The 22916-nt window shown below is 44.7% G+C and overlaps 1 protein-coding gene across 23 annotated transcripts in view; it reads right to left on the reverse strand.

Moving 5' to 3' along the window:
• Erc2 (ELKS/RAB6-interacting/CAST family member 2) overlaps positions 1-22916 on the reverse strand; it is an 893602-nt gene that overhangs the window by 91178 nt on the left and 779508 nt on the right. The window contains exon 22 of one of the 23 annotated variants that reach the window (XR_003735931.2): positions 4659-4852. The exons of 20 other annotated variants lie outside the window; for them this stretch is intronic. The gene's annotated coding sequence lies outside the window, so the exon portion shown is untranslated. Of the gene's footprint in view, positions 1-2762; positions 4853-22916 lie in introns of those variants that run through there. 2 more of the 23 variants (XR_003735930.2, XM_028882473.2) reach the window with 2 other exon arrangements.

The following is a 22916-nucleotide window of genomic DNA, read 5'->3' on the forward strand; positions in this document are numbered from 1 at the left end:
CTAAAATTGATCCATTCACCTCTTAAAACAGCTACATACCCTCACAATGACTGCACTGTCCAATTAAAAAAAAAAAGATGAGGTATAAAACAACAGCTTGATAACTCAAAATCAGAAGTGTGTTTACATTGCCAGCCTAATGGGTAACAATTGGCTTAAATGAATTCTCTTCAGGCCAGAGTCTTCAAACACTGGCACTACTGACATTTTGGGATGGATAATTCTGTGAAGAGGTTATCCTCAGTAATGCAAAATGATTGGCCATGCCCTCTCTACTTCGGATAACAAGAGCCCATGCCTGCTCCCCAAACTTTGAATTACGACAAACAAAAATGACTCTGAACCTTGCTAACTGTACCAGAGGTGGGGAAAACAGTTCCCAACCAAAATATCTTTGTTTTTAAACTTTCTCCTTGTTATAGTACTTTTGAGTCCATGGTTTATTGAGGTAATCTATGCTATAGAGAAGCAAGAATCATTCTGAGCTAGATAAATCGCAATTAAAATATTCATACTTCATATGTGTGAGGTCTTGGTCAGTTTGGCAGGAATGGTGATTTTTATGGTTTTTGCTTCTCAGGTCTGATCTTTATTGGGAGCTGTGGGGATGAAGCAGGCCCTTGCTGCTATGTTCAACCCCTACCAGGAGCCAATAGCATGACTGCTGACAAACCATATCCATCACTGGGACTCAGTTTCCCCACGAGTGGCAATGCTCTTATGGGGCACTGATGCAGAGGAATACACTCAAGATGGGAAACAGAAGGGGTTTCTACCATTTCCCTCCTATTAAAAATGCAGTGATGGGACCACAGCCAGCATTAGAGGCAGTGACTGGTTGAATCAGTAGAAAATATTGAAGAAGAGGTCATCAGTGAAAGAAGTTATAAATTTGTAAATTTATCCCAGAATACGGAGATGCAATCTAGCCCCCGAAGATGACAGATGGATACAGGAATTAGATACCAAGAACTTGAAGATAAGAGATGCTCCAACAGACAAGGCCCAAACTAAGCAAAGCAGAGATAAGTGCATGCAGATGGGAAACACATGGGCCTAGGGAATACCAGGCACATGGACAAGAGACAAGCACTGGAGATTACTTGGAATAAAGACATAAAGAAAAACCACCCATAAGGATCTACTAAGAAAGTAACACAGGTGTCCCTGAGGACTACAGCTCCATCGTCTTCAGGGAACAGCAGCCCTGAAGTGCTCCCCAGCAAATAGAAAGGATGCAAGTGTGTGTTGCCCTCACTCATTACAGTGCAACTTGCAGCTGATACACTTGGGGTCCGTGTCACTCGGCTGCTGGAGTGTAAAGGTTGGAATGAGAATGTTCTTCCACAGGCTCGCCTGGGTGAACATTTGGTTTCCAGTCGGCGGTGCTGTGGGGAGATACTGCCTTGATGGAGGAAGCACGTCCCTGGGGCTGGGCCTGGAGCTTCAAAGCCTCAGACCGTTCCCAGTTCTCTCTTTCGGCTTTGGACTTGCAGTCGAAGATGTAAGCTCTCCACTTCCTGCGGCCATGCCTGCCACTTGTTGATATGCCTCCCTGCCGTGATGGACTCTGATGCTTCTGGAACCATAGTACGCTAAAATGAACTCTTTCTTCTATAAATTGTCTTGGACACTGTGACTTCTCGCAGCAACAGAGAGGTCATTACCAGATGGAGGAAGGCTTCTCAGCCTCTGTGCTTGAGTTCTGAGACAGCAGAGGTATGGCATGCCTGTTTGGTCCATATGGGATTGCCACGCAGAGGAGTGGACCAGCTTTTCCAGCAATAGTAAGACCCCGACTGAGAACGGTAGATCACAAGGTGTTGAAGATGGGAGATCTAAAGGTATTGAGGAGACTCTCTTCCCCTTTCCAGGGAGGGATTTACAAGGAAGGGGGATTCTGGGGAGGGTGGAAGCCACACCTTCCCTAAGGCCACACCTCATTCTCCCTGTCTGTACCTTCATACTGACTCTGCACCTTTGTAGAAGATCACAAATAAGGATCCTGATGAGCAAATGATGTCCAAAACCAGGGATGCTATACTCATATAGCAATAAGCTGTTACTGAGGATACATAGTTGGGGATACTCAAAACAGAAAGCAACACCCAAATCCAATTTGCTTTCCAAAAGACAAGTCAATTGTTAATTTTTCTCCTTTAAACACAATTCTGAGATATGATTTTTCTTCTTCTTCTTTTATTTGAGACAGGGTTTCACTGTGTATCTCTGGCTGTCCTGGAACTCACTCTCTAGACCAGGCTAGTCTTGAATTCACAGAGATTCACCTGCTGCTGCCTCTCGAGTGCTGAGATTAAATGTGTGTGCCACCTTGCCCAGCAAGATATGCTACTTTTACATTCTATAAAAATCTAACTGGCTCCTTTATTCCTGGAGTACATGGTACCTTAATGCTGCAAAGATCCATATTGACATAGTTTTTAAAAAGGCAAATTCTAACAGACACGGTCCTCATTTTTACTGAAACCAAATTAAAACATCAAGGGTTCTTTATCAGCTCCATCCATGTAATGGTGCCACACATCCAAGTGCCATCTCACACCCATTCACTCAGTTCCTACTGTTAATGCCCAGCCAACTCACAGAGAAAAGTTGATAAAACATGTGATACTAAGAAGAACTACGCTATGCTTCCTCCATTCTTAATGACTTGACAATTAGCCTCAATATGAGGCTAGTAATACCAACAATTATACCAATAGAGTATTGCATCTGTCTATCTCTATATTGCTTACTGTATGAATGTGCCAACCAACGAGGACAAAGGGAGTAGACATATTCTGCTTGATGAAAAAAAAAGTTGGAGTCCATTACTGATGCTCTACAATTCTCTGCTTCCTCCTTCCGGCCTATGCCACTGCCGCACCACACCTGGATACATGCTTGAGGATCTCTGAGAAGGCTAACACCATGCTGAAGAGCATTGGAGGAGGGAGTGAGTCCACAATATAATTTCTATTATATGAAGATTACTCTGCTTAACTGGCGGATGAATGTATGCTCCATGCCCTTGGTGGATATCAATCTCCTGGAGAGCAGTACTTGGTTATGTTCCTTTAATATCCTCCCATCACATACTGGTAGAACCAATGACTTTGAGTGTGTTGTATACACCCGAGCACCACAGATACCTTCAAACCCAGGTTGCTGGGCCCCACAGAGCGTTTCTGACCCACTAGATCCAGGTGCGTCTAAGGAGTCTATATCTAAGGCATTTGCATATGATGCCAGGAAGCAGGCTGCTGAGGCAGGCATGGCACCTGTGTTAAATCCACTGCCTAAATTAGCCAAGGGAGGGACAGGAAGACTCTATAAGAAAAAAAACAATGGAGCAAAGCAGTGGTTTGAGTGTGACCTGAAAGAGCAATAACTTATTCTAACTATTCCTCGTCTTTTCTCTTTCTCAGACCTCGTGTTGATAGGGACAGAAGGACTAACACACCCCACACAGAAGTATTCTGAAAGGATACATCATATGGTGATTAGACAGGAGGAGACACTGCCTAGCTTAATTACATATTAAATGCCACTCATATATATTTGCAAAAGAATGTGATTTATTTCTGTAGGCAGTTACTACCTGACTCAATCTAGAGAGGATATGAGTTGGTGAACCATCCCTTGGTAGTATTCCCAAACTCACAGTCAAATTGAACTTTCCTTAGAACTCAGGAATAAAGAATGTCATGGCTATTTGATTCAAAGTGCATGATGTCTCTGAGCCCACACTGTACCACAGAGTGGACACACACCTTGTCCTAGAAGGAACACTTAGAATGCAAATGTAGGAGCTTATTTTGCTAAGAAATACAATCTCAAGATTACAAGGTAATGGGACTCAGAATACCAAGACATTAAGAGGACATGACCAAGGAAGAGTGGATTTGTACCTAGAGAAGCTGGGTGTAGGCCACCACCCAAAAAAACCACAGCCAAGGCCCTTCGGCCTCTGTGGGTTTATTCTGTTCTATCTTGTGAAACTGTGGTTTCCATATGAAAGCATTGATCCACCCAGAAGGTGTTCCTGTAAGCCAATCAAGAATGAGAAGTTCACACTCAGTGATAGCTCGGAGTTTGGGGGGCTCCATAGGAAAGCCACTTGGCTGAGACTTGAGGTGTCATGGGTCCATGTTTTCGAGGAAGAACTGGTTTGAGGTGTTTCAGGCTTGGGCAAGGCTGCAGGGGTATTCTTAAGTGGAATTGCATCTACTCAATAGTCATTCAGGATCTCTCCACTGTGAGGTCATTTGGGATGGGGTGGAAGGTTGAAACAACAACAAAAATACCTTGGCAAGAAAAATAATCAATGTAGTGCTCACTAAACAGCACCAGCCAATGAGCCGTCTCTCTATCCACACAGCCAGATGCAGAAAAGGTGCACAGCTGCCTCGGACTGCTGCAGTAACAGGTAGTATGTGTTTGCTGGGCCTGGATCCACAGTCCATGCTGATGGGAGTCAGGGAGCAACAGTCTGGCTATGAATTAAACATAAAAATAGGGTGCAATCCCTATACTCCAGCAAAAAAGAATACAAACGAGTCCCCAAATCCAAGGTCATTATCCAGTCTCTCTTAATCCCAGCACTCCCCATCAATTGCAGTTACCCACCTCCAAAAGGGCAAGAGTAAACACTGGACCTGCTCTGGTGTTACAATGCCACTGGATCCTCCCCGCTGTCTCCCTCCTCCTCCTCTTCTTCTTTACAGACAGGTAAAGTTGGATCTCTTGAAGGAACTGGGGGCTCCCACTCTAGGCAAAGGTTGGACAGGTGATCAATGTTCAGCATGAGATTTGGCTGTGCCTACACGTGCCTCCAACTGAGCTGGATCATCTAGGGCAATGAAAATTGCAAGCGACAAGAAAGCAGTATTAACAGCGTGGGCTGGGAACCGCAGGCAGCACACACAGCTCCCCCGGGACACCCAGCAAACATTCCTCTCTTCATTCATTCACGCCATACACTCAAGCACTGGGCCAGGCTCTGGGTGGAGAGAGGAGCGAGGAATGTACACACGGGCCCTGCTCTTGTGGAGATTCTGGGGTGCTGGGGAAGACAACGAGACAAGTCATCACAGCACAGTAGAACTGGAAATCCAGCACTCACTAACAAGTACAGAGGCAGCCAGTTCAGAGGTGTGTGAGTAGTCAGGGGAGGTTTTCCACTTAGTTTCAAGCCTGAGAAGTAAAAGGATTGGGGTGGGTCAGCATGTGCAGAATTCCTGGGATGGAGAGCAAGGGAAACGGGGATGGGTGGTGGGGTGGGGTAGAGTGGGGGTGGTGGGCTTTATTCTCCCTCATTCTCCAGCGCATAAGTCTGTACCCATCCGGGGCACCCAGATTTGGCATCTGCTGTCCTCACCATGAGTTGTTCCCCATAAACCAGTTGTATTTCTACTTCTGGTAGGAGGACCTCCCCAAAGGAACAATTTTAGGAAGTAACTGGTTCTCTAAGAAGTGAGGAGACAGCAGAGGCCAGAATACTCTGGAGTCTGTTTTAAAGCCCACCTAATGGAGGTAAGCTTCCCTTGAGGTTGATTTTAGAGGTCTGACTCAGAAGCACCTAGAGTTCCTCCCTTTGGCTCACCTATTGTGCCTCAGTTTTCCTCCCAAGGCCCCACATGACTGAGACTGCGGAGGGAACATCTTGTGCCTCCTAGCCTGGGTGTTTTTTATTTCTACAAGCCCATTACAGACAGAGTCCCTCCCACTTGTCTTAGGCAATAAAGAGAAACTAGACAGCCAAGGAAGCCAGTGTTGTGAGGGGCCTCCACCTGGGCAAGAAAACAAGCAAGAGAAAAACAAAAACAACGACAAAAAGCTTGAATGTTGCCCAGAGTCCTAGCTGCTTGTGCACTAGGAAAGAAGCCACGGTAGGTAGAAAAGGCAACTAGCACCAAGTTGTCATACCAGAAGCTCACAGCCTGGAGTGGCTTTCCTTTAGGTTCAAATATTCATCATAAAACACCGGGCTCGAAAATAGCCCCGACTGAACCCAGGAAGAAACAAAACACTCACTTCTAAGAAGGGGAGCTGGCAGCTACTTTAGAGACAAAGAAACGATGTCTTTTTAACCTATGACAACACAAATTTGTTTAGGTTTGCCCTCCAACTAAGTAAGTAAGCAATTAGGTTTTTTCCAATAAAAATATCCCTGTGCATGTGCAAACACCAGAGGCAATCATATAATTACCCTGCCCAATCAGATTCAATTGCTGACGGTTGAGTTCCCACTGCTCATTAACGTCAGATCACAAGGAGGTCTTACGGAAGCTCTTGCCTCTCCTTACAAAGGCTCCTATACACAGGCGCAGACCTGGCACTGCCTCATGCAGGATAATCACCCCTAAACCACCAGTGCCAAGGCAAGCCCACTCTGGCTTTCCTCTGGAAAAAAAATAGAGAACTTTGAAGACCCACTGTTTTAAAAGCCCTGGCTTCATTTGGGGAATCTCACTGCTAAATATAAGGGTAACCTTTCACCCCCACACTTTAAGTGGCATAATTACGTAATTAAAACCAATTATGTCATTTAACAGAGATGTTTCCAAGCCAATTACCTCAATCACTGACCTCAGAAGATTTCCCACACTGACCTGTGACAATGAAGATTGGGATAAATTTAGACACTGGCTTCCGAAATAAGGCTGGCACAGCTGTTCGGGTGCGTCGGAGCTAGTGCTACACTTCTAAACTGCAGAAACTGAATGGAACTGCTTTGGTCTAATGTCACCATCACTATGTGTTTGCACAGTCCGTCTAATAGTCTAAGACAGTTGATAATGGGTTTTTCATCCCTCTTGGACAGCGACGTCTACATGTGGCTAAGAAGGGAGGTTGGGAGATTCATAACACTGTCTGAGTCAGTCAGCTAGCTGACTGAAATGGGGTAAGAACTTTGGTAAGTCTTTGGGCTATAGAATACACATTTTCTAGAAACAAGTTGTGTGTGTGTGTGTGTGTGTGTGTGTGTTTGTGTGTGAAGCTGTATTTTTCTCCTAGGCACCTTTTTTCTCTCCTTATCTATCTCACCCTAACTTCCCTTTGTGGGCACACACACATCTGCCAGACATGCAGCCCAACCCACATGAATCCATCAAGTTCCATCCAGCTCATGGGTATGGCACACCTAGGTCACAGCGACAGTCTGCTGTCTCTTAGCATTGTTCTAGCCTCAGCACTGGTTTAGGATGAGCACATGATCCCAAGCCAATGAGACATAGGGAGCCTTTGCTGGGGGTCTTGGGAAGGAGTCTCACTTTTCTTTCTTGTATGTGAAAAGGAGAAAGCACCGGTGTTCAGCAACCATCTTTGCTCCAGTAAAGGAATAAGAACATGGAGACAAAAGACAGAGGAAGAACTTGGGTCTGGGAAATGGTCCCCATGAGTCAATTTATGCAGACAGCACATTTAGAAAACGGATCAATTCTAAAACAGAGTAGAGAAATGATGAGGACTATGGCGACCCGAACACACTTGCTAAGGAGGACGGAATGAATGGGGCATGGCTATGGGCGACAAGCTTGGCCCCCTACTCACAGCACGGTTAAACGCTGCCAGTTTCTGAGTTATTTGAAGAACATACCATTTTATGGGCAGGAAGAAAGACTTTAATCTCAAGATGATTTTTATCACAAACTAAACATCCTTGTAACTTTTTAGTCCTGGGCTTTTGTCAAAGTTGTCTCTCCCCAGAGTTAAGGCAGCTGTTAGAGCTGAGACCTCCCTTAATTGTGCACTTTGCCCAGCTTAGGGGTACTCCTTGTGCTCAGTAATGCCTGGATCCACATGGGATGTGGAATTCATAAAAAATAGAGTATTTTCCCTCTTTTTCCTCAGACCTTGAGGAAAAGTAAACTGAGCAAAAATTCCTTAAATGCCAGGGTTTCAACTTAATATATGTAAGTTTGGGACAAGAACATTATTTTCTACCAGGATCACCTGTCCATATTGGGTTGCAATAGCGTCCTCAGCTACCTGCCAGATGCCGGTATCACCCATTTCTCAGCCTGAGACAATTAAAAATATTAGTAAACAGAGCCAAATGCCCAGTGATGGGGGCTGGGAACAGTGCTGGTTGAGAGTCACTGCTTTAATATAACATTTGAGCAATGGCCAGCTCTCACTCACAGCATCCTTAAGAACATGATGTCTTATAGTACTGTGGTCTCAGTAAGAGAGAAACACCACTTTCTCCAGTACTTTACAGAAACCATGTAAAATAGCCCTACGGTGAGACAACTGAAGTAAAAAAAAAAAAAAAAAAGCCCAAAGTAGCCACACTATTATCTGTTACAGGCATGGGACCTCTAAGACTTGCTGAACCATTCAGAATCATCGTGGAGAGAAAATGTCTCTAATAGAAATAGTATTGCCTAAACACTGAGAGGAAAAGCGCACAGAGGAGAAGAACATCACGAACACAGGCCAGGCCTCTGTATGGGGAGCTACCAAATGACCGTTTGGCTTCTTCTTCAGGAATATCAAAACAAAACAAAAACAGAACTTTAAGATTATTACTGTACTCCTCACACTCAGGTTTGACCAAAAACATGAAAGAGGAGTGGGCCTCAAAAAAATGGCCTCTTTAACAAAGACCTAAAAGTCACCCACTTTATAGAAGAAGGAGGAGGAGGAGGAAGAAGAGAAGGAGAAATAGAAGGAGAAACAACCAAAAGTGGTGAAACCTCACTTATTTGGACATTTGAGAGAAGACATTTAAAAGCAGCAAAATTGATGGTTTTGTGGAGTTTTTTCCAAAGAAAGGCACCTGGTTGCACTGTAATATAAATGATTAAGAGTAGAATGGCCAAGGTGCCACCCTCACCAGTGGATTGAATGAGAAAATAAGGTAGGACTCACTGAATTAACACGTCCATTGCTACACTGGGAAGAAGACTCAATTAGCTTGACCTCCCCTCAATGAGGACAACCAATTAGCTCTCTGTTTAGCTGGAAGGCAACCCCCCCAGTGGAGCTCTTGATTCTAGGCTCTGATTTCTTTCCATCTCAGGATCCTGAGCTCACATCAAGTAAAGTTAGAAGAATCATGTTAGTTTATGTGTGAAGACTGGGCCTTGTTGCAGCTTACTAGAATGAAAATATTTGGGTCTTAGCAACTGTCTAGTTAGAAATTGTCCAAGGTGGAGAGCTAGAAGGTCTCCTAGAAAGGTCCTCTCAGCTCCCTCAAGTCTAAGGCAGCCTCAGCTCTTGCTATCAACTTGTCCACTGTTCTCATCCTTCTTGTTCCTTACTGTCCAACTTCCTCCATGTCTCACTGACCTCTACATCTGACTGCAGAAGGAGACATGTCTCAAGTGGACAAAGAACACAAAGAAAGGGTCTCTGGGGGGCGGGGCTTTAGCACCTCTCCGATTGTTTCTTTTCCTTTTTCTTTCCTTTCCACTATTTGTTAAATAACATTTAGAACAGTCAGAGAAAAATAGAAGAACTTGGCTTGAGGTCTCAGCAGAGCAGTTCTCAATCTGTGGGTGGTGAAGGGGCTGCATATCAGATATTTACATTACGATTCATGACAGTAGCAAGTTACAGTTATGAAGTAGCAATGGGAGAATCTCATGGCTGGGGGTCACCACAACATGAGGGACTGTATTAGAGGGTCACAGCATTAGGAAGGTTGAGAACCACTGGTCTAGCAGAAGCTACAGTGATTCTCCTAAGTCCCATAAGCCAATAGCTGCTTCAAGAGGATGGTGATTAACTCTAAAGGAGGTAGGCCTCAAGATTAAAGAGTTTTACAGTCAATCTGTTCTTGTAAACCGGTGTGTTCTCCTTCACAGTCACTCTGTTCATGTAGACTGGTGTGTTCTCCTTCACAGTCACTCTGTTCTTACAAAATGGTGTGATCTCCTTCACAGTCACTCTGTTCTTGTAGACTGGTGTGTTCTCCTTCACAGTCACTCTGTTCATGTAGACTGATGTGTTCTCCTTCACAGTCACTCTGTTCTTGTAAACCGGTGTGTTCTCCTTCACAGTCACTCTGTTCATGTAGACTGGTGTGATCTCCTTCACAGTCACTGTTCTTGTAGACTGGTGTGTTCTCCTTCACAGTCACTCTGTTCATGTAGACTGATGTGATCTCCTTCACAGTCACTGTTCTTGTAGACTGGTGTGTTCTCCTTCACAGTCACTCTGTTCTTGTAGACCGGTGTGATCTCCTTCACAGTCACTGTTCTTGTAGACTGGTGTGTTCTCCTTCACAGTCACTCTGTTCTTACAAAATGGTGTGATCTCCTTCACAGTCACTCTGTTCTTGTAGACTGGTGTGTTCTCCTTCACAGTCACTCTGTTCTTACAGAATGGTGTGATCTCCTTCACAGTCACTCTGTTCTTGTAGACTGGTGTGATCTCCTTCACAGTCACTGTTCTTGTAGACTGGTGTGATCTCCTTCACAGTCACTCTGTTCTTACAGAATGGTGTGATCTCCTTCACAGTCACTCTGTTCTTGTAGACTGGTGTGATCTCCTTCACAGTCACTGTTCTTGTAGACTGGTGTGTTCTCCTTCACAGTCACTCTGTTCTTGTAAACCGGTGTGTTCTCCTTCACAGTCACTCTGTTCATGTAGACTGGTGTGTTCTCCTTCACAGTCAATCTGTTCTTGTAAACCGGTGTGTTCTCCTTCACAGTCACTCTGTTCATGTAGACTGGTGTGATCTCCTTCACAGTCACTGTTCTTGTAGACTGGTGTGTTCTCCTTCACAGTCACTCTGTTCTTGTAGACCGGTGTGTTCTCCTTCACAGTCACTGTTCTTGTAGACTGGTGTGATCTCCTTCACAGTCACTCTGTTCTTACAGAATGGTGTGATCTCCTTCACAGTCACTCTGTTCTTATAGACTGGCGTGTTCTCCTTCACAGTCACTCTGTTCTTGTAGACTGGTGTGATCTCCTTCACAGTCACTCTGTTCTTGTAGACTGGTGTGTTCTCCTTCACAGTCACTCTGTTCTTGTAGACTGGTGTGATTTCCTTCACAGTCACTCTGTTCTTGTAGACCGGTGTGATCTCCTTCACAGTCACTCTGTTCTTGTAGATTGGTGTGTTCTCCTTCACAGTCACTCTGTTCTTGTAGACTGGTGTGTTCTCCTTCACAGTCATTCTGTTCTTGTAGACTGGTGTGATCTCCTTCACAGTCACTCTGTTCTTGTAGACTGGTGTGTTCTCCTTCACAGTCACTCTGTTCTTACAGAATGGTGTGATCTCCTTCACAGTCACTCTGTTCTTGTAGACTGGTGTGATCTCCTTCACAGTCACTGTTCTTGTAGACTGGTGTGATCTCCTTCACAGTCACTCTGTTCTTACAGAATGGTGTGATCTCCTTCACAGTCACTCTGTTCTTGTAGACTGGTGTGATCTCCTTCACAGTCACTCTGTTCTTGTAGACTGGTGTGATCTCCTTCACAGTCACTCTGTTCTTGTAGACTGGTGTGATCTCCTTCACAGTCACTCTGTTCTTCGAAACCAGTGCCCTAACTCAACAACCTTCCTATCTCACATCCCGGCCCATGTGTGCTCCTCAGAGTACCTGACACTAAAGTCACACATGAGTTTTGTGGGTGTCGATAAAGGGGTTTCCTAGTGGAGCCTGAAGTAATGGTACACAGACACCTGTTTGTACCACTCTTGTTAGGAAGGGAGTGTCAGCCTGCTTCAGCAGGCATGTGCTTCTGCTTCTTAAACAGACCCCAAGCTCCATCCCACCCACAAGACAGGTACTGCCCTCTGTCTGTGCTTTCAGCACGAAAGCCCAGCTGCCCCAATGGATTGCTGTGAGAGTCCACAAGAGGACACTTCCAAAAGCCACAGCTCTTCACTTTGGCTAGTGAGGAGCCTCACCGCCACTGCCCAGCAGTGGACAGAATCCCAGGAGGGGCATCAGTTGTCATCTGGGAATGAGCTTCTGTGGGCCCAGAAATTTTACCAAAGTATAGCACAGATCCTAAGAGTTTCTTTCATTCGAATGCATAGATTTATGGCTTTCATTCTATTAATAAAGAAAAACTAAGCAATGCTAGCCTTAAGTTTCTAACAATTTTCTGAAATGTAATTCATCAAGTTCATGCTCTTGAGTGTGAAATTCAATGATTTTGACTAAATTAATACCAGTTTTAGAACATTTCTATGATCCCTGTCCCTGACCCCTGAACCTGTCACTGTTTACTGAAAATGTTGCCTAATTTCTATAACAAAAAAGGCTAATAGAAAAGTACTTTTTTTAAAAAAAAAATGTACCTTTAAAGTGTGTGTGTGTGTGTGTGTGTGTGTGTGTGTGTGTGTGTGTGTGACTGGAGATTGCATGTGAGTATAGGTTTCCAGTAGAGGTAAAAGACATTGGCTTCTCTGGAGCTAGATTTAGAGGTGGTTGTGAGTTGTCTGATGTGGATGCTTGGAACTGAACTGCCAGAGAAGCTCCTGCTCTTATCCATTGAACCATCTCTCAAGCTCCATAATTTTACATTCATTTATTTACTTTTATTTTTTATGTGCACAAGTCTTCTGCCTACATGTATGAAGGTACACCACATGCTTGCCTGGTGCCTGAGGAGACTAGAAGAGGGTGTTCATACCCTTCCAAATGGGAGTTACAGCTTGCTGTTAGCCTCTATGTGGACACTGGGAACTGAACCAGAATTCTGCAAACAGAACATGTTTTTAACCCAGCCAATTGCTCTAACACTCCCAAGCCTTCCGATACTTGCTAAATCTGGCAATCCTAATCTAAGACCAAAACAGAATTAAGCCAAGAACTGATTGTTCGTCGCTCAGAATGAACAGGTCATTATAAAGAAACCTGAACTATTTCAATAGATTTGCAGCCTCTCAGCTCTAAGATAGTCAGAACCTGGCTCTAGTTAGAATTCAGCTGCAGAGACAACTTAAGGAATTCACAACCCAATTGCTGTTTTACAAGCAAGCCTGGGATCTCAGGCACTCAGAGGATTATATGCTACATTTGCCTTGAAAGGTTAAAGTGGATGTAATTGTTAACCTTGCAACTCACAATCAGAACTGGCAAAGTGACTTTTAGGGGCACAAATTATAGGGAAATCATTCTTGACCCTTTTGGGGGGGTCACAAATTTGAGAGCATTTGGTAAAAGTTGTGGACCCTCTCCATAAGAAAGTCCTTTTTTCAGTTCCATGCTTTTACAAAGCACTGCTTTTGAGGTGGTAAGAGCATCTGTAGGTCCTCTAATAGCCACAGGCTATTTAAGGGTCCAAGAGATTTCCAATGGGACCACAAGAACCCCGAAGTCCTCTGCCTTGGGATTCCTCTCTCATATTTGGGTGGGAATGGAAGAGGCTGGGCCACAGTGAGAAACTGTAAAGTGGGCAGACATGGCTGGGCACTGGACACCATGGGTCAGCTGAGCAGTAGAGCAACTGGCTAGGCTCCATGGGCTCTGGCTTCATTGTTGATGAATGAACAGGCTAGCTTGACTGTTTGCACAGGTCCTGTCCTTCAGACCCAGCAGCCAGGTTTCTGGGAAGGGCTCTCTTAGGTTCTGGAGCACTGTCCAAGATTTGTATTTAAAAAAAAAAGTTTTAAAGCACTGGCTATGCGGTGACCCAAGTTGACAAAGTGCTCTTAGTTCTAAACCATCTGATTATCAGATCCAGGATCTGCAGCGCAGAGGTCAGGAAACAGTTGGGGAGGTTCTGGGATATTTTCCTTTGAGTCTAAGAGAAAAGGGTTTGGCAGGGACAGAAGAGAATGACATCCCAGCCTGACCACTTGCCCATTCTCCAGCATTCCTTTCTCCTCGCCAGCTGCTCTCCTACACAGGGAAAGCTGTCCACTGCTCCAAACTGCCCATTGTTCCTCCATTTTCTTTCAGTTTTCTGAAATTAACTTTTTCCTGGGGTAGCCAAGTGACCAAACATGGCCTGCTGAGTGAGGTACTGGCCTCAATGGGCAAAGGGCAGGTGTGTCCAGCTCTAAGCCTCATACAGCTTTAAAGCTACCTACAAATTAGCCTTTTTAGAAGAAAAAAGCCAGGGGCAGGGTGGCAGTTAAATGCCTTACACAACTTTACCCACATAGTCAACGTAGAGAGCCTATATTCACACTGGCTTGAAGAGATTAATCATACAACCTATAATTGAAGCTGAACAGGAAATAATGCATGTTTTATTCATTTATTATTTTTTTCCTCAAAACAATCTACCACTTTAAGGAAGTTTATTATTATGTCCATTGACAGGAACCATAAAACTAATTTGAATGTTTATCGATACTCACTGACATCTAAGCAAATGTAGTATGTTCATGGTTATCACCTCAAAGGAAAATAACTTCGTTTTTCACGTTTTATTGTTATCTGTCCTTGGTTCCTGAAACAGCATGAGAAATGCATACCCTCTGTTCTTACTTGTCAAAGGATACTAACAGCCTGCTGGGAAGAGCATGCTGGGAAGTAATGTTCTACACTTTGTGTTTAAGACTTAGGGGGAGAAAAAATAGAGAGCTCGTGTAAATTACAGACAAAGTTGACAAATTTCACGGCTTAGTCATGGTTAACATATCGGATTTCATGCTTTGACAGAGATTAACAAGAAAATCATATTAGAGTTACAACTATTAGTCGATTCTTAGGTATTTGGTAAAGAAACTCCACGTTCTTCAAAATCCTACTGCCCGTTCAGTACCTCTATTGTCTTTGCTGCCACAGATGCCCACCCCGTCAGGCCAGGGGGAGCAAGTGGGGTATCCCAAGTTCCTGAGTTACCCACTAGTCAGGGCAGGGGCCAGTCAGTGCTTAGCAGGGCCCAAGGGGGAACTCTCCACCACCTCTATGGAATAAGGCAAAGTTTAGCATTTGCAGCTCAGTTCATAGAACAGTAGGGATTAAAAAACCAGCCTGCTTCTTCTATGCAGAACAGAAGCCTGCCTCAGTGCAAGTGCTAGGGAGGGAAATGAAATATCACTTTTTTGAACTATGATATTTGAGTTGAAAAGTAGGTTTTCCTATCTTTATGAGGAGGGCCATACAGCTGAAGTCTTGCTGTTAGAAGTGGCATGCAGGCAGGAACTTCAAAAAGCCTGCTGCCTGCCTTTTGGCCTCAGGGCTCTGCATATCCTCTTTCTGCTAAGAGGCCTGCTTGCCTGTCAGCCTTGCATAAAAGATGCCAATTTGTCAGCCATTTGCTTTCCTCTCTCCGAGAGTCTTCCTAAGGAGAAACTCCCCACACCTTCAGTCTCTGACACGACATGTCCCACGAGCGGCTAGAAATCCATCCTCTGTCTCAGACCCATTTCCTTCCCAGGCTGTCTCCTGGGTCTTATAGGATGTCCTTAATCAGAACCACATTCCTCAGCCAGAGGAAGTCCTCCAGCAGAGGCTGGCAAGATTCAATGGCAAATTAGTTTCAGAATGTGGAGGGTCACATTGGGAATAAAAGGCGCAGTTATCTATTGTGTTTTCTTTAGTGGAGAGAATTAAGGCAGGGTGCCAGCTCCGAAGAAACCCGCATTTGAATAAGAGTGGCTGCTCAAGAGAGGAGGACCATTGCCCTCAGCTGTGGAAATCAAGTCCTTACATTCCAGGTGTCTGGGACAGGGGCAAAGATTTTCTTTCTATACAGTTGGGGCTTTGATACTTCAGTAGTACCCTACATGGGTAAGATTAAAAATAGCCAAGTTTTCTTTTTTCAAGGTAATTGTCTTATGACTATGTGTTTACACAAACATACACTACATCTGTGTGTCAGAAATGAACATTTAAATAATAACAGCTATCACTGATTGTCTCCTGTGCCACGATAAGCTCTCTGCACACTTAGTTTCTCAAATCAGAATGGAAGAGACCATCTTTGTCCTAATTTTACAGAGACTGAAATTGACTGGACCCACCAAGTTAGAACACAGAACCCAAGATCAAACTCAAGAGTACCTGACTCCTCAACCTGTGTGTGTATGTGTGTGTGTGTGTGTGTGTGTGTGTGTGTGTGTGTTAGACAAGAGTTTCTGTCTGTGCATGTACATGTTTGTGAGGCTATGTGTGTGCACATGTGCATGAATGTATATGGAGACTAGAGGTTAACATGGTATATCATGGTAATTGTTCTTCACTTTCATTTTTAAAATTTTATTTGGTGTTTGAATGTGCATGCATGTGAGTGTTTGGTCATGTGTGTGCCACAGTGAATGTGTGAAGGTCAGGAACAATCTGTCCTTCTACCATGTGGGTTTCTAGACTTGAACTCAGGTCATCAAGCTTCGTGGCAAGGATCTTTTCCCCCCGAGCTGTCTCACAGCGCATCCATCTTCTATTTTTGAGACAGTCTCTTACCTAACCTGGAACTTCCCAGTTCAGCTAGAGTGAGTCTGACTGGCTAGTGAGTCTCAGGGGTTCACCTATGAAGGGAATCCAGGCATATACCACTGTGTTTGGTTTTTTATGTGGTGCTGGGGACCTGACTTAGGTCACCTCCCAGGCCCATCAGTCCAGTGTTTAAACTAGTGAGCATGCCCAGCTGGAGAGGTTCCAATGGATCCCTCTGGGAAGTGCCCATGTTGATAGTGAGGAAAGTCAGATTTCAAGGATAGGTTTGCAGAAGGAGCCATGTCTCTTGGCTAAGGCGCGACTGTTAATCAGGGGTAAACTTTAGTCCAATGCAAGACTTCCCTCACAGGATTGTAGGCTAAAGGCCATGAGCCCATGGAGGGAAGAGGAAGAAGGGAGACGTTGTGGAGAACGCCAAGATTCCTTTCATGAATTTTTCTAAGTCCAGCTTGACTAGAGAGACTGGGAGAACAGGGGTGGGGGTGCTGAGGGGTGGGGAGTGGGGGGGCAGGGTGCTGAGTGGAAATTTGCCCCCACCTGCTTTCAAACTGTTGGCACTCCTTTATCGTGTGTGTGTGTGTGTGTGTGTGTGTGTGTGTGTGTGTGTGTGTGTGTGTGTACTCCAGAGACTGGAAAGGAACATTTCCAGGATGCCCCCACCTTCCCTAACACCTTGGGGCAGTGAACAATTAGAGCAAACTTTTTCATCAAATGCCCCTCCATAAACCATTTCCCAGGAAATGGAACACAGCATGGAACCATCGAGGACTGCATTTTCCACCAACAATGAGCATTGTGGGGAACAGGTACTATATTGAAATGATTTTCCTCCCACTTTCTGCCAAGTCTGTCTTTCAAGGAGACCTACATTGCTGGGCTGAGGTCTCCTTCCCCTCTGGCCATCAGAATTGGAATAAGGAATTGGCCCTGTCTCTTCAACACCCGTGTGTAAAAGGCCAATAAACAAACCAGCAAAGACCTACAGGCCTAATTGCCTTTTAACTCCACCACGATGATAAACGCCCAGAGCAAGAAGGAAAGACTCCCAAGGATTTAACAAGTTTATCTGCGGCCACTTGAACGCTTTCTGTCTGCCTACACTTCAGTGAATTCACTAATAAAAGGATAAAAGGGCCTGAGCCTCAACCCTTCAATGACTAAGAAATCCCAGATTTAAAACGTATGGCCAGCAAAAATTGACCCATTAGCCAAGCTTTCCTTTGGGTGTTTGTAAAGGCTGAAGGGAGGGTGGTGGGCCCTGCTCATTCCCAGCACTGGGAATCTCCCCTCACGGACTGAAGACACCAATCTTACCTCCAAAGAAAGCACAAGTTTAAGGGACTGTAGTGACAGGTGAGAAACCAAGACCCTCTTTACTTCCACAAGAGCATCTCTCCTTGAAGGGACTTGAAAGTTTCACTTTGCGGCAGTTTCTGTTAATTTACAAAACATCACCAAGTGGTGGAAACAATCCAAGCATTCTGCACTTACTGGAATTAAACAGAAAACAAAAAGCTAGGAAGCCGGGGAACACTGGAGACCAGCAGTGGGGGGCGTGGCACCCCCCCCCCCCCGGAAGTCAGTTCACAACATTTCCCTTTATCAATGTGAAATTTCACTTTATGGATTTATTTTAAAGAAACCATAGGATAAACAAATAAAGGTTAAGCACAGGGAACTTCAGGGGTCTAACAGGCGGCGTTTTAACAAGGGCTGGATAGATAACAGCGATGATGCTGGGTGCACACATCAGTGTGTGTGCGTGGCACACAGCATGCCACACACAGCACACAGCGCGAACTTCAAAGGGCAGTTACAGCAACTTTCATAATACAATCTCATTCTTTTTCATCAGGCTATAGAAAAAGTTCCCCGAAATGTTAGCATTTCTATGTGGTGGATTTGAGGGGATTTTGACTTTTTTTTTTATACAGAGACTTGTATGATTTAATCACTGACTAACTTCTGCAGTGCTGGGGGTCAGAGGACATCTCGTGGAGTTGGCTCCTTCTTGGCTAGGTGTGGGCCGCAGTGATCACACAGGTCTTCAGGGTTGGCGACAACCACCTCCACCTGATGTGCAAGCCATCATCCCAGCTCCAATCATTTAACATTTTTAATAATAAATATATATTGTGTGCTGGCTACTTTTATGTCAACATGATGCATGCTATAGTCAATGGAAGCAAGGAACCTCAATTGAGGAAATGCCTCTATGAGACTAGGCTATAGGCAAGCCTGCAGGGCATTTTCTTAATTAGTGATTGGTGTGGGAGGACTCAGCCCATAGTAGGTGCTACCCTGGGGTGGTGGTCCTGGGTTCTGTAAGAAAGCAGGTTGAACAAGTCATGGGAGCAATCTAGTAAACAGTACCCCTCCACAGCCTCTGCATTAGCTCCTGCCTCCACGTTCCTGCCCTGTTTGAGTTCCTGTCCTGACTTCCTTCAGTGATCGATCAACTACAATGTGGAAGTAGAAGCCAAACAAACCTTTTCCTTCCCAACTTGCTTTAGGTCATGGTATTTCTTCAGAGTAATAGTAACCCTGAGACATATTATCTTTAGAAACCAGTTAAGACATACACACATACATCCCTCAAAAAACCCTACCCACCTCCCAACCACACCACCACTATTCTCCCCCAGCAACAGGAAGACAGCCATGTCTGAGATGTCAGGGGAAGACCTTGCTTCCTTTCATCTGAGAGAAATGAACACAGGACACATGTGATAACACATGATTTTAGATGGAGCAAAATCTCCAGCAAAATGAGAACTAAATGGAGACACTGGCTGTAGGCTCACTTCTCAGCAACGACCTTCCTGGGTAGCTCCTGTTTCTCCTGTCCCTTCCACCAGGAGACAAATGCCCTGAGATTCTCCACCACTCTGACCCGCTCATGTACTCGAGCCAGAGTAGCCCTGGAGCAGGGAGATTGCCAAGTAAAAAACCTGGAGCGCTATTTTTCTATTAAAATCTTGTCCATGTTTTTCCTATTGGAACCTGGAAACAGAACAAATTCTGAAGGGATCCAAAGGAATTTCTTTAGAAAAGAATCCTGTTAACACCAAAAGCTCCCCAAGCGCCACACAAAGCAAATGCTAGACTTCATTAGGCTGAAATGTACAAGCAGGGTTCAAACCCAAAACGATCTGTCCTTCGCAGCGGGCTGGGCTGCATCAGGGCTTATACGTTTGTACACTGATCCCTTCCCATGCCTGCATCTCCCCGCTTCATCATCTCATAATCAGGTCCAGATTTGCTATTGCTCCCACAGTGTGAGCCATGGAGTTTCAGATTTGGGAGATGTACTGTTGAAGGGTATGGAAGTACACAGGAAATCTGGACCAAAATACACTCCCAACTGAAGTTCTGTTTCATACTCCTGAGAAGGAAGAAAGGGAGCACATAACTTGGAACCTAACTGGTCTCAAGAAACTGTTAGAACGCGGATGTGTGTAAGGATTGTCTGGATGAATGTTGGGAGACCTCTTGACCAATGGATGGAGTAAGCGGGAGTTGAAAGGATTTCTATGAGCAACACTGCTTCAGTGTTTGAGGTATGTCTGCCAGAGCCCCAGAATGCTTACTGAAGGATCAGATTTATCAGGGATAAGCTTCATCTCTGAAGTTCAAACACAAATGACCTCTCTATGGATTTTATCTGCAGCTTTATTTGAAGGGCTGTTCTTAAATTCATTTAAGAAAGTTTCCTGACTTCATAGATGGCAGTATTTTATAACATGAGCCCTTCATGGCCAAGCAAGTGACCGTCACGTTTGAAGCCTACAAATCAGGGTTAGGCTGTTTGTCTTTCACCTTGAAGACAGCTCCACTCCATTGGCCAGTGGGTCCCCCGGGGCATTGTGTGGCTGAGCAGCATTATCAAATTTACTTAAACTATGGCACTCTTTTCCAGACTGGTTTTATCTTAATTTCTGCTTTCAAAGTGGTAGCCCTGCTTGATAGTAACACATCTCTTCCAATAAAATAATTAGAAAGCAAATCAAAATTTAAAGATCTGAATCTAGTGTCTAACTGGTTTGAAAACTAGGCGGAGTGTTTGGATACAAAAACTCATTTTAAAAGTCTGCCTTCAATTTCCTGTACTCCAGTACTGGAGACAGTGAGGCATCCTCTCCCAGCCCACATGGATCTCGGGACCAGCATCTACTTGTTTTTCACAGGGACTCTGCAGATTCCTAGGAAGCCTGGGCATAAACACACAGGCTTTCGCCCTCTAACCCCTCTAGTCTATTTCCTCTGTACCACATCGTCTGAAGCATCTCTTCTTCCCAGGTATATGGTCTTGGATTTGTCACGCTGAATGTGAGACTTTACAAGGCCAATAAAATAACAGCTGTCCAGAGGGGTCTGGGTGGCTTTTCCCAACTATGCAACACCACTGCCTTTAACTCCTGAGGATCAGGAACTTGAAAGCACTGAGATCCACTTAGCTTGGTGTCTGTCATAAAGTTAAGGCTAATCCCATTTCCCCCAACTTGCAGCTCTATCTTAAATCCTCAAGCTTCTCCTATGCAGACTTAACTGATGGAAGACTTGATTATGCCTTCTCAGGCCATAAATTCTAGATATTTATAACATAACTGTTGTCATTTGGGTCAATTAAGATGCTTTTACTGGCTTGGAACAACTACCTATGGGGCTTGTCAAATACCCTGACAGTGGTTTATGACCCTTTATGGTGATTTTATCTCCCAGGGATATGAAAGATGGCTGCATACAAAAATCACCAGGAAGCTTCTAAAACATTTTCCCTACTTCACGATACCCCATACCTAGTCTCCCCTGTCTCCTTTTCTACTCACACAGAAACACAATTTGACTTTAAATCCTCTCCTAGAGTTGGTATCTTTGATCATCTATTCTTCTCCAAATACATAAGAGGAAGAGATAACACCCCATGAGACACTCTATCATTAAAATACAAAACAAAACAAACACCTAAGTGGTGGGCTGGCTAAATACCCAGCTAGGAAAAGCTGGGCTTTCCAGTGGCCAGTGTGCCTCTGACAGGAGTGCTTGCTTTTACTTTTCATGTGGTGCAAACACTCCCTCATGAAAAGCAGAATAGATGACAACAAAGAATGGAATTTATTGGGGGATTTCACCCAGACAGGTTACAGCTTCTGCCTTTGGGGGATATTGCATCCTGCTGCGTCTTCCTTTATCGGAGTCCTTAGGTGCCTACCTACTGTTTTCCAGGCCCTGGGCTAGGCCTGGGATGGAGAGATCAAGGAAATGGTCGGAGGAGAAGAAGACATATTCATAATGACTATGCCAAGTGTTGTGTTAACAGACTCCAGGAGAGTTATGTGCACAAATATTGAAGGCAGTGAGAAGTAACTCTGCTTCTTTAGGTCTAAAGGAGATCAGAGATGCTTCTCGAGGAGAAAGAGCGTTTCTAGTATGAGCCTTTGCAAATGCAAGGAGATGGACAGGCAACTAAGTGGAAGAGCATTTCTATCAGGAAAAGCAAAAGCAGAGGGTGGATTTGAGGAGACAGATGCAGGGGAACTTCCCACAGTGCTCTACATCACTGGTCAGCAGTAGGATGAGCTGAGGCCAAAAGGATCCTGCAAGGCATTGTATTCCTCTGCCATGAGATTTTTCCTTCCTTGATCAAAGGAGAGGAGGTCCAGTGGCATGCTTCCACCAAAGCCAGCTGGATGAGTGGATAGGAACCACTACCCCGTGTCTATTTGCTCCATGCCCTCATCCACACCCAGGCTCCCCGGGGCTAACTTGGGAAGCATCATTCTGAAACTGCGGTCACACTTCCTGAGTTAGAGAACACTTCAATTTTGATTATCAAAACAGCACTATTTGGAAATCCAGGTGGAGCATCCACAGTTCCATCTGGTAAACATGCAACATGCTGACACCATGGAGGACATTGTGGTGAAGGTGAGTCAGGAAGGTGGCGGAATAGGCATGACTTCAGAGTGCAATGTGATTCGGACATACACTGGATTTTAAGGTAAATGGCCTTTGATCTATCTCCTTGTTTTTTCCATCCCCTAACACTCCACTAATAAAACTCCATTTGAAATCAAACACTGAGAACAAACATCTACCACAAAAGGAACATCACACATAATGCAAATTACTGGCTGCCATTAATTTCCCCAGACTGGCTGCTTATATAGGCTGCTATATAAACCCAGGGCCAGACACTGACAGTGTGGCTCAAAAGGCCACAAACCGCCTAATGACATAAAGTTAATTTTCAGAACTATTATGGAAGCCTTTGCTGCTATTAAAAATGTAAAATATCCAGCTTTGTTTGTTTATACTCTATTTTGTTCCAAAAAGGATTACAGCATCTAAAAGCAAATAGAAGAGGCCGGTGTTCCTAAGAGGCGGGGGCAGGGAGGGCTGGGGTTACATCCACCCTGCCAACGTCAGGCAGACTCTGAGGGGGATTTGGACAGCACTCACATAAACTTGCAAAGCTTTTAAAAACCGAGCATCCCGATTCAACACCCAGCTCTCCAGCTCCACAGCTCCACGCCAGCACCAAGGGAGGTGCTCAGAACCCACTCCTGCAGAAAGCCTGGGAACAAAAGAGGC

This window comes from Peromyscus leucopus, chromosome 9, assembly GCF_004664715.2.
Source record: "Peromyscus leucopus breed LL Stock chromosome 9, UCI_PerLeu_2.1, whole genome shotgun sequence".
Taxonomy (NCBI): domain Eukaryota; kingdom Metazoa; phylum Chordata; class Mammalia; order Rodentia; family Cricetidae; genus Peromyscus; species Peromyscus leucopus.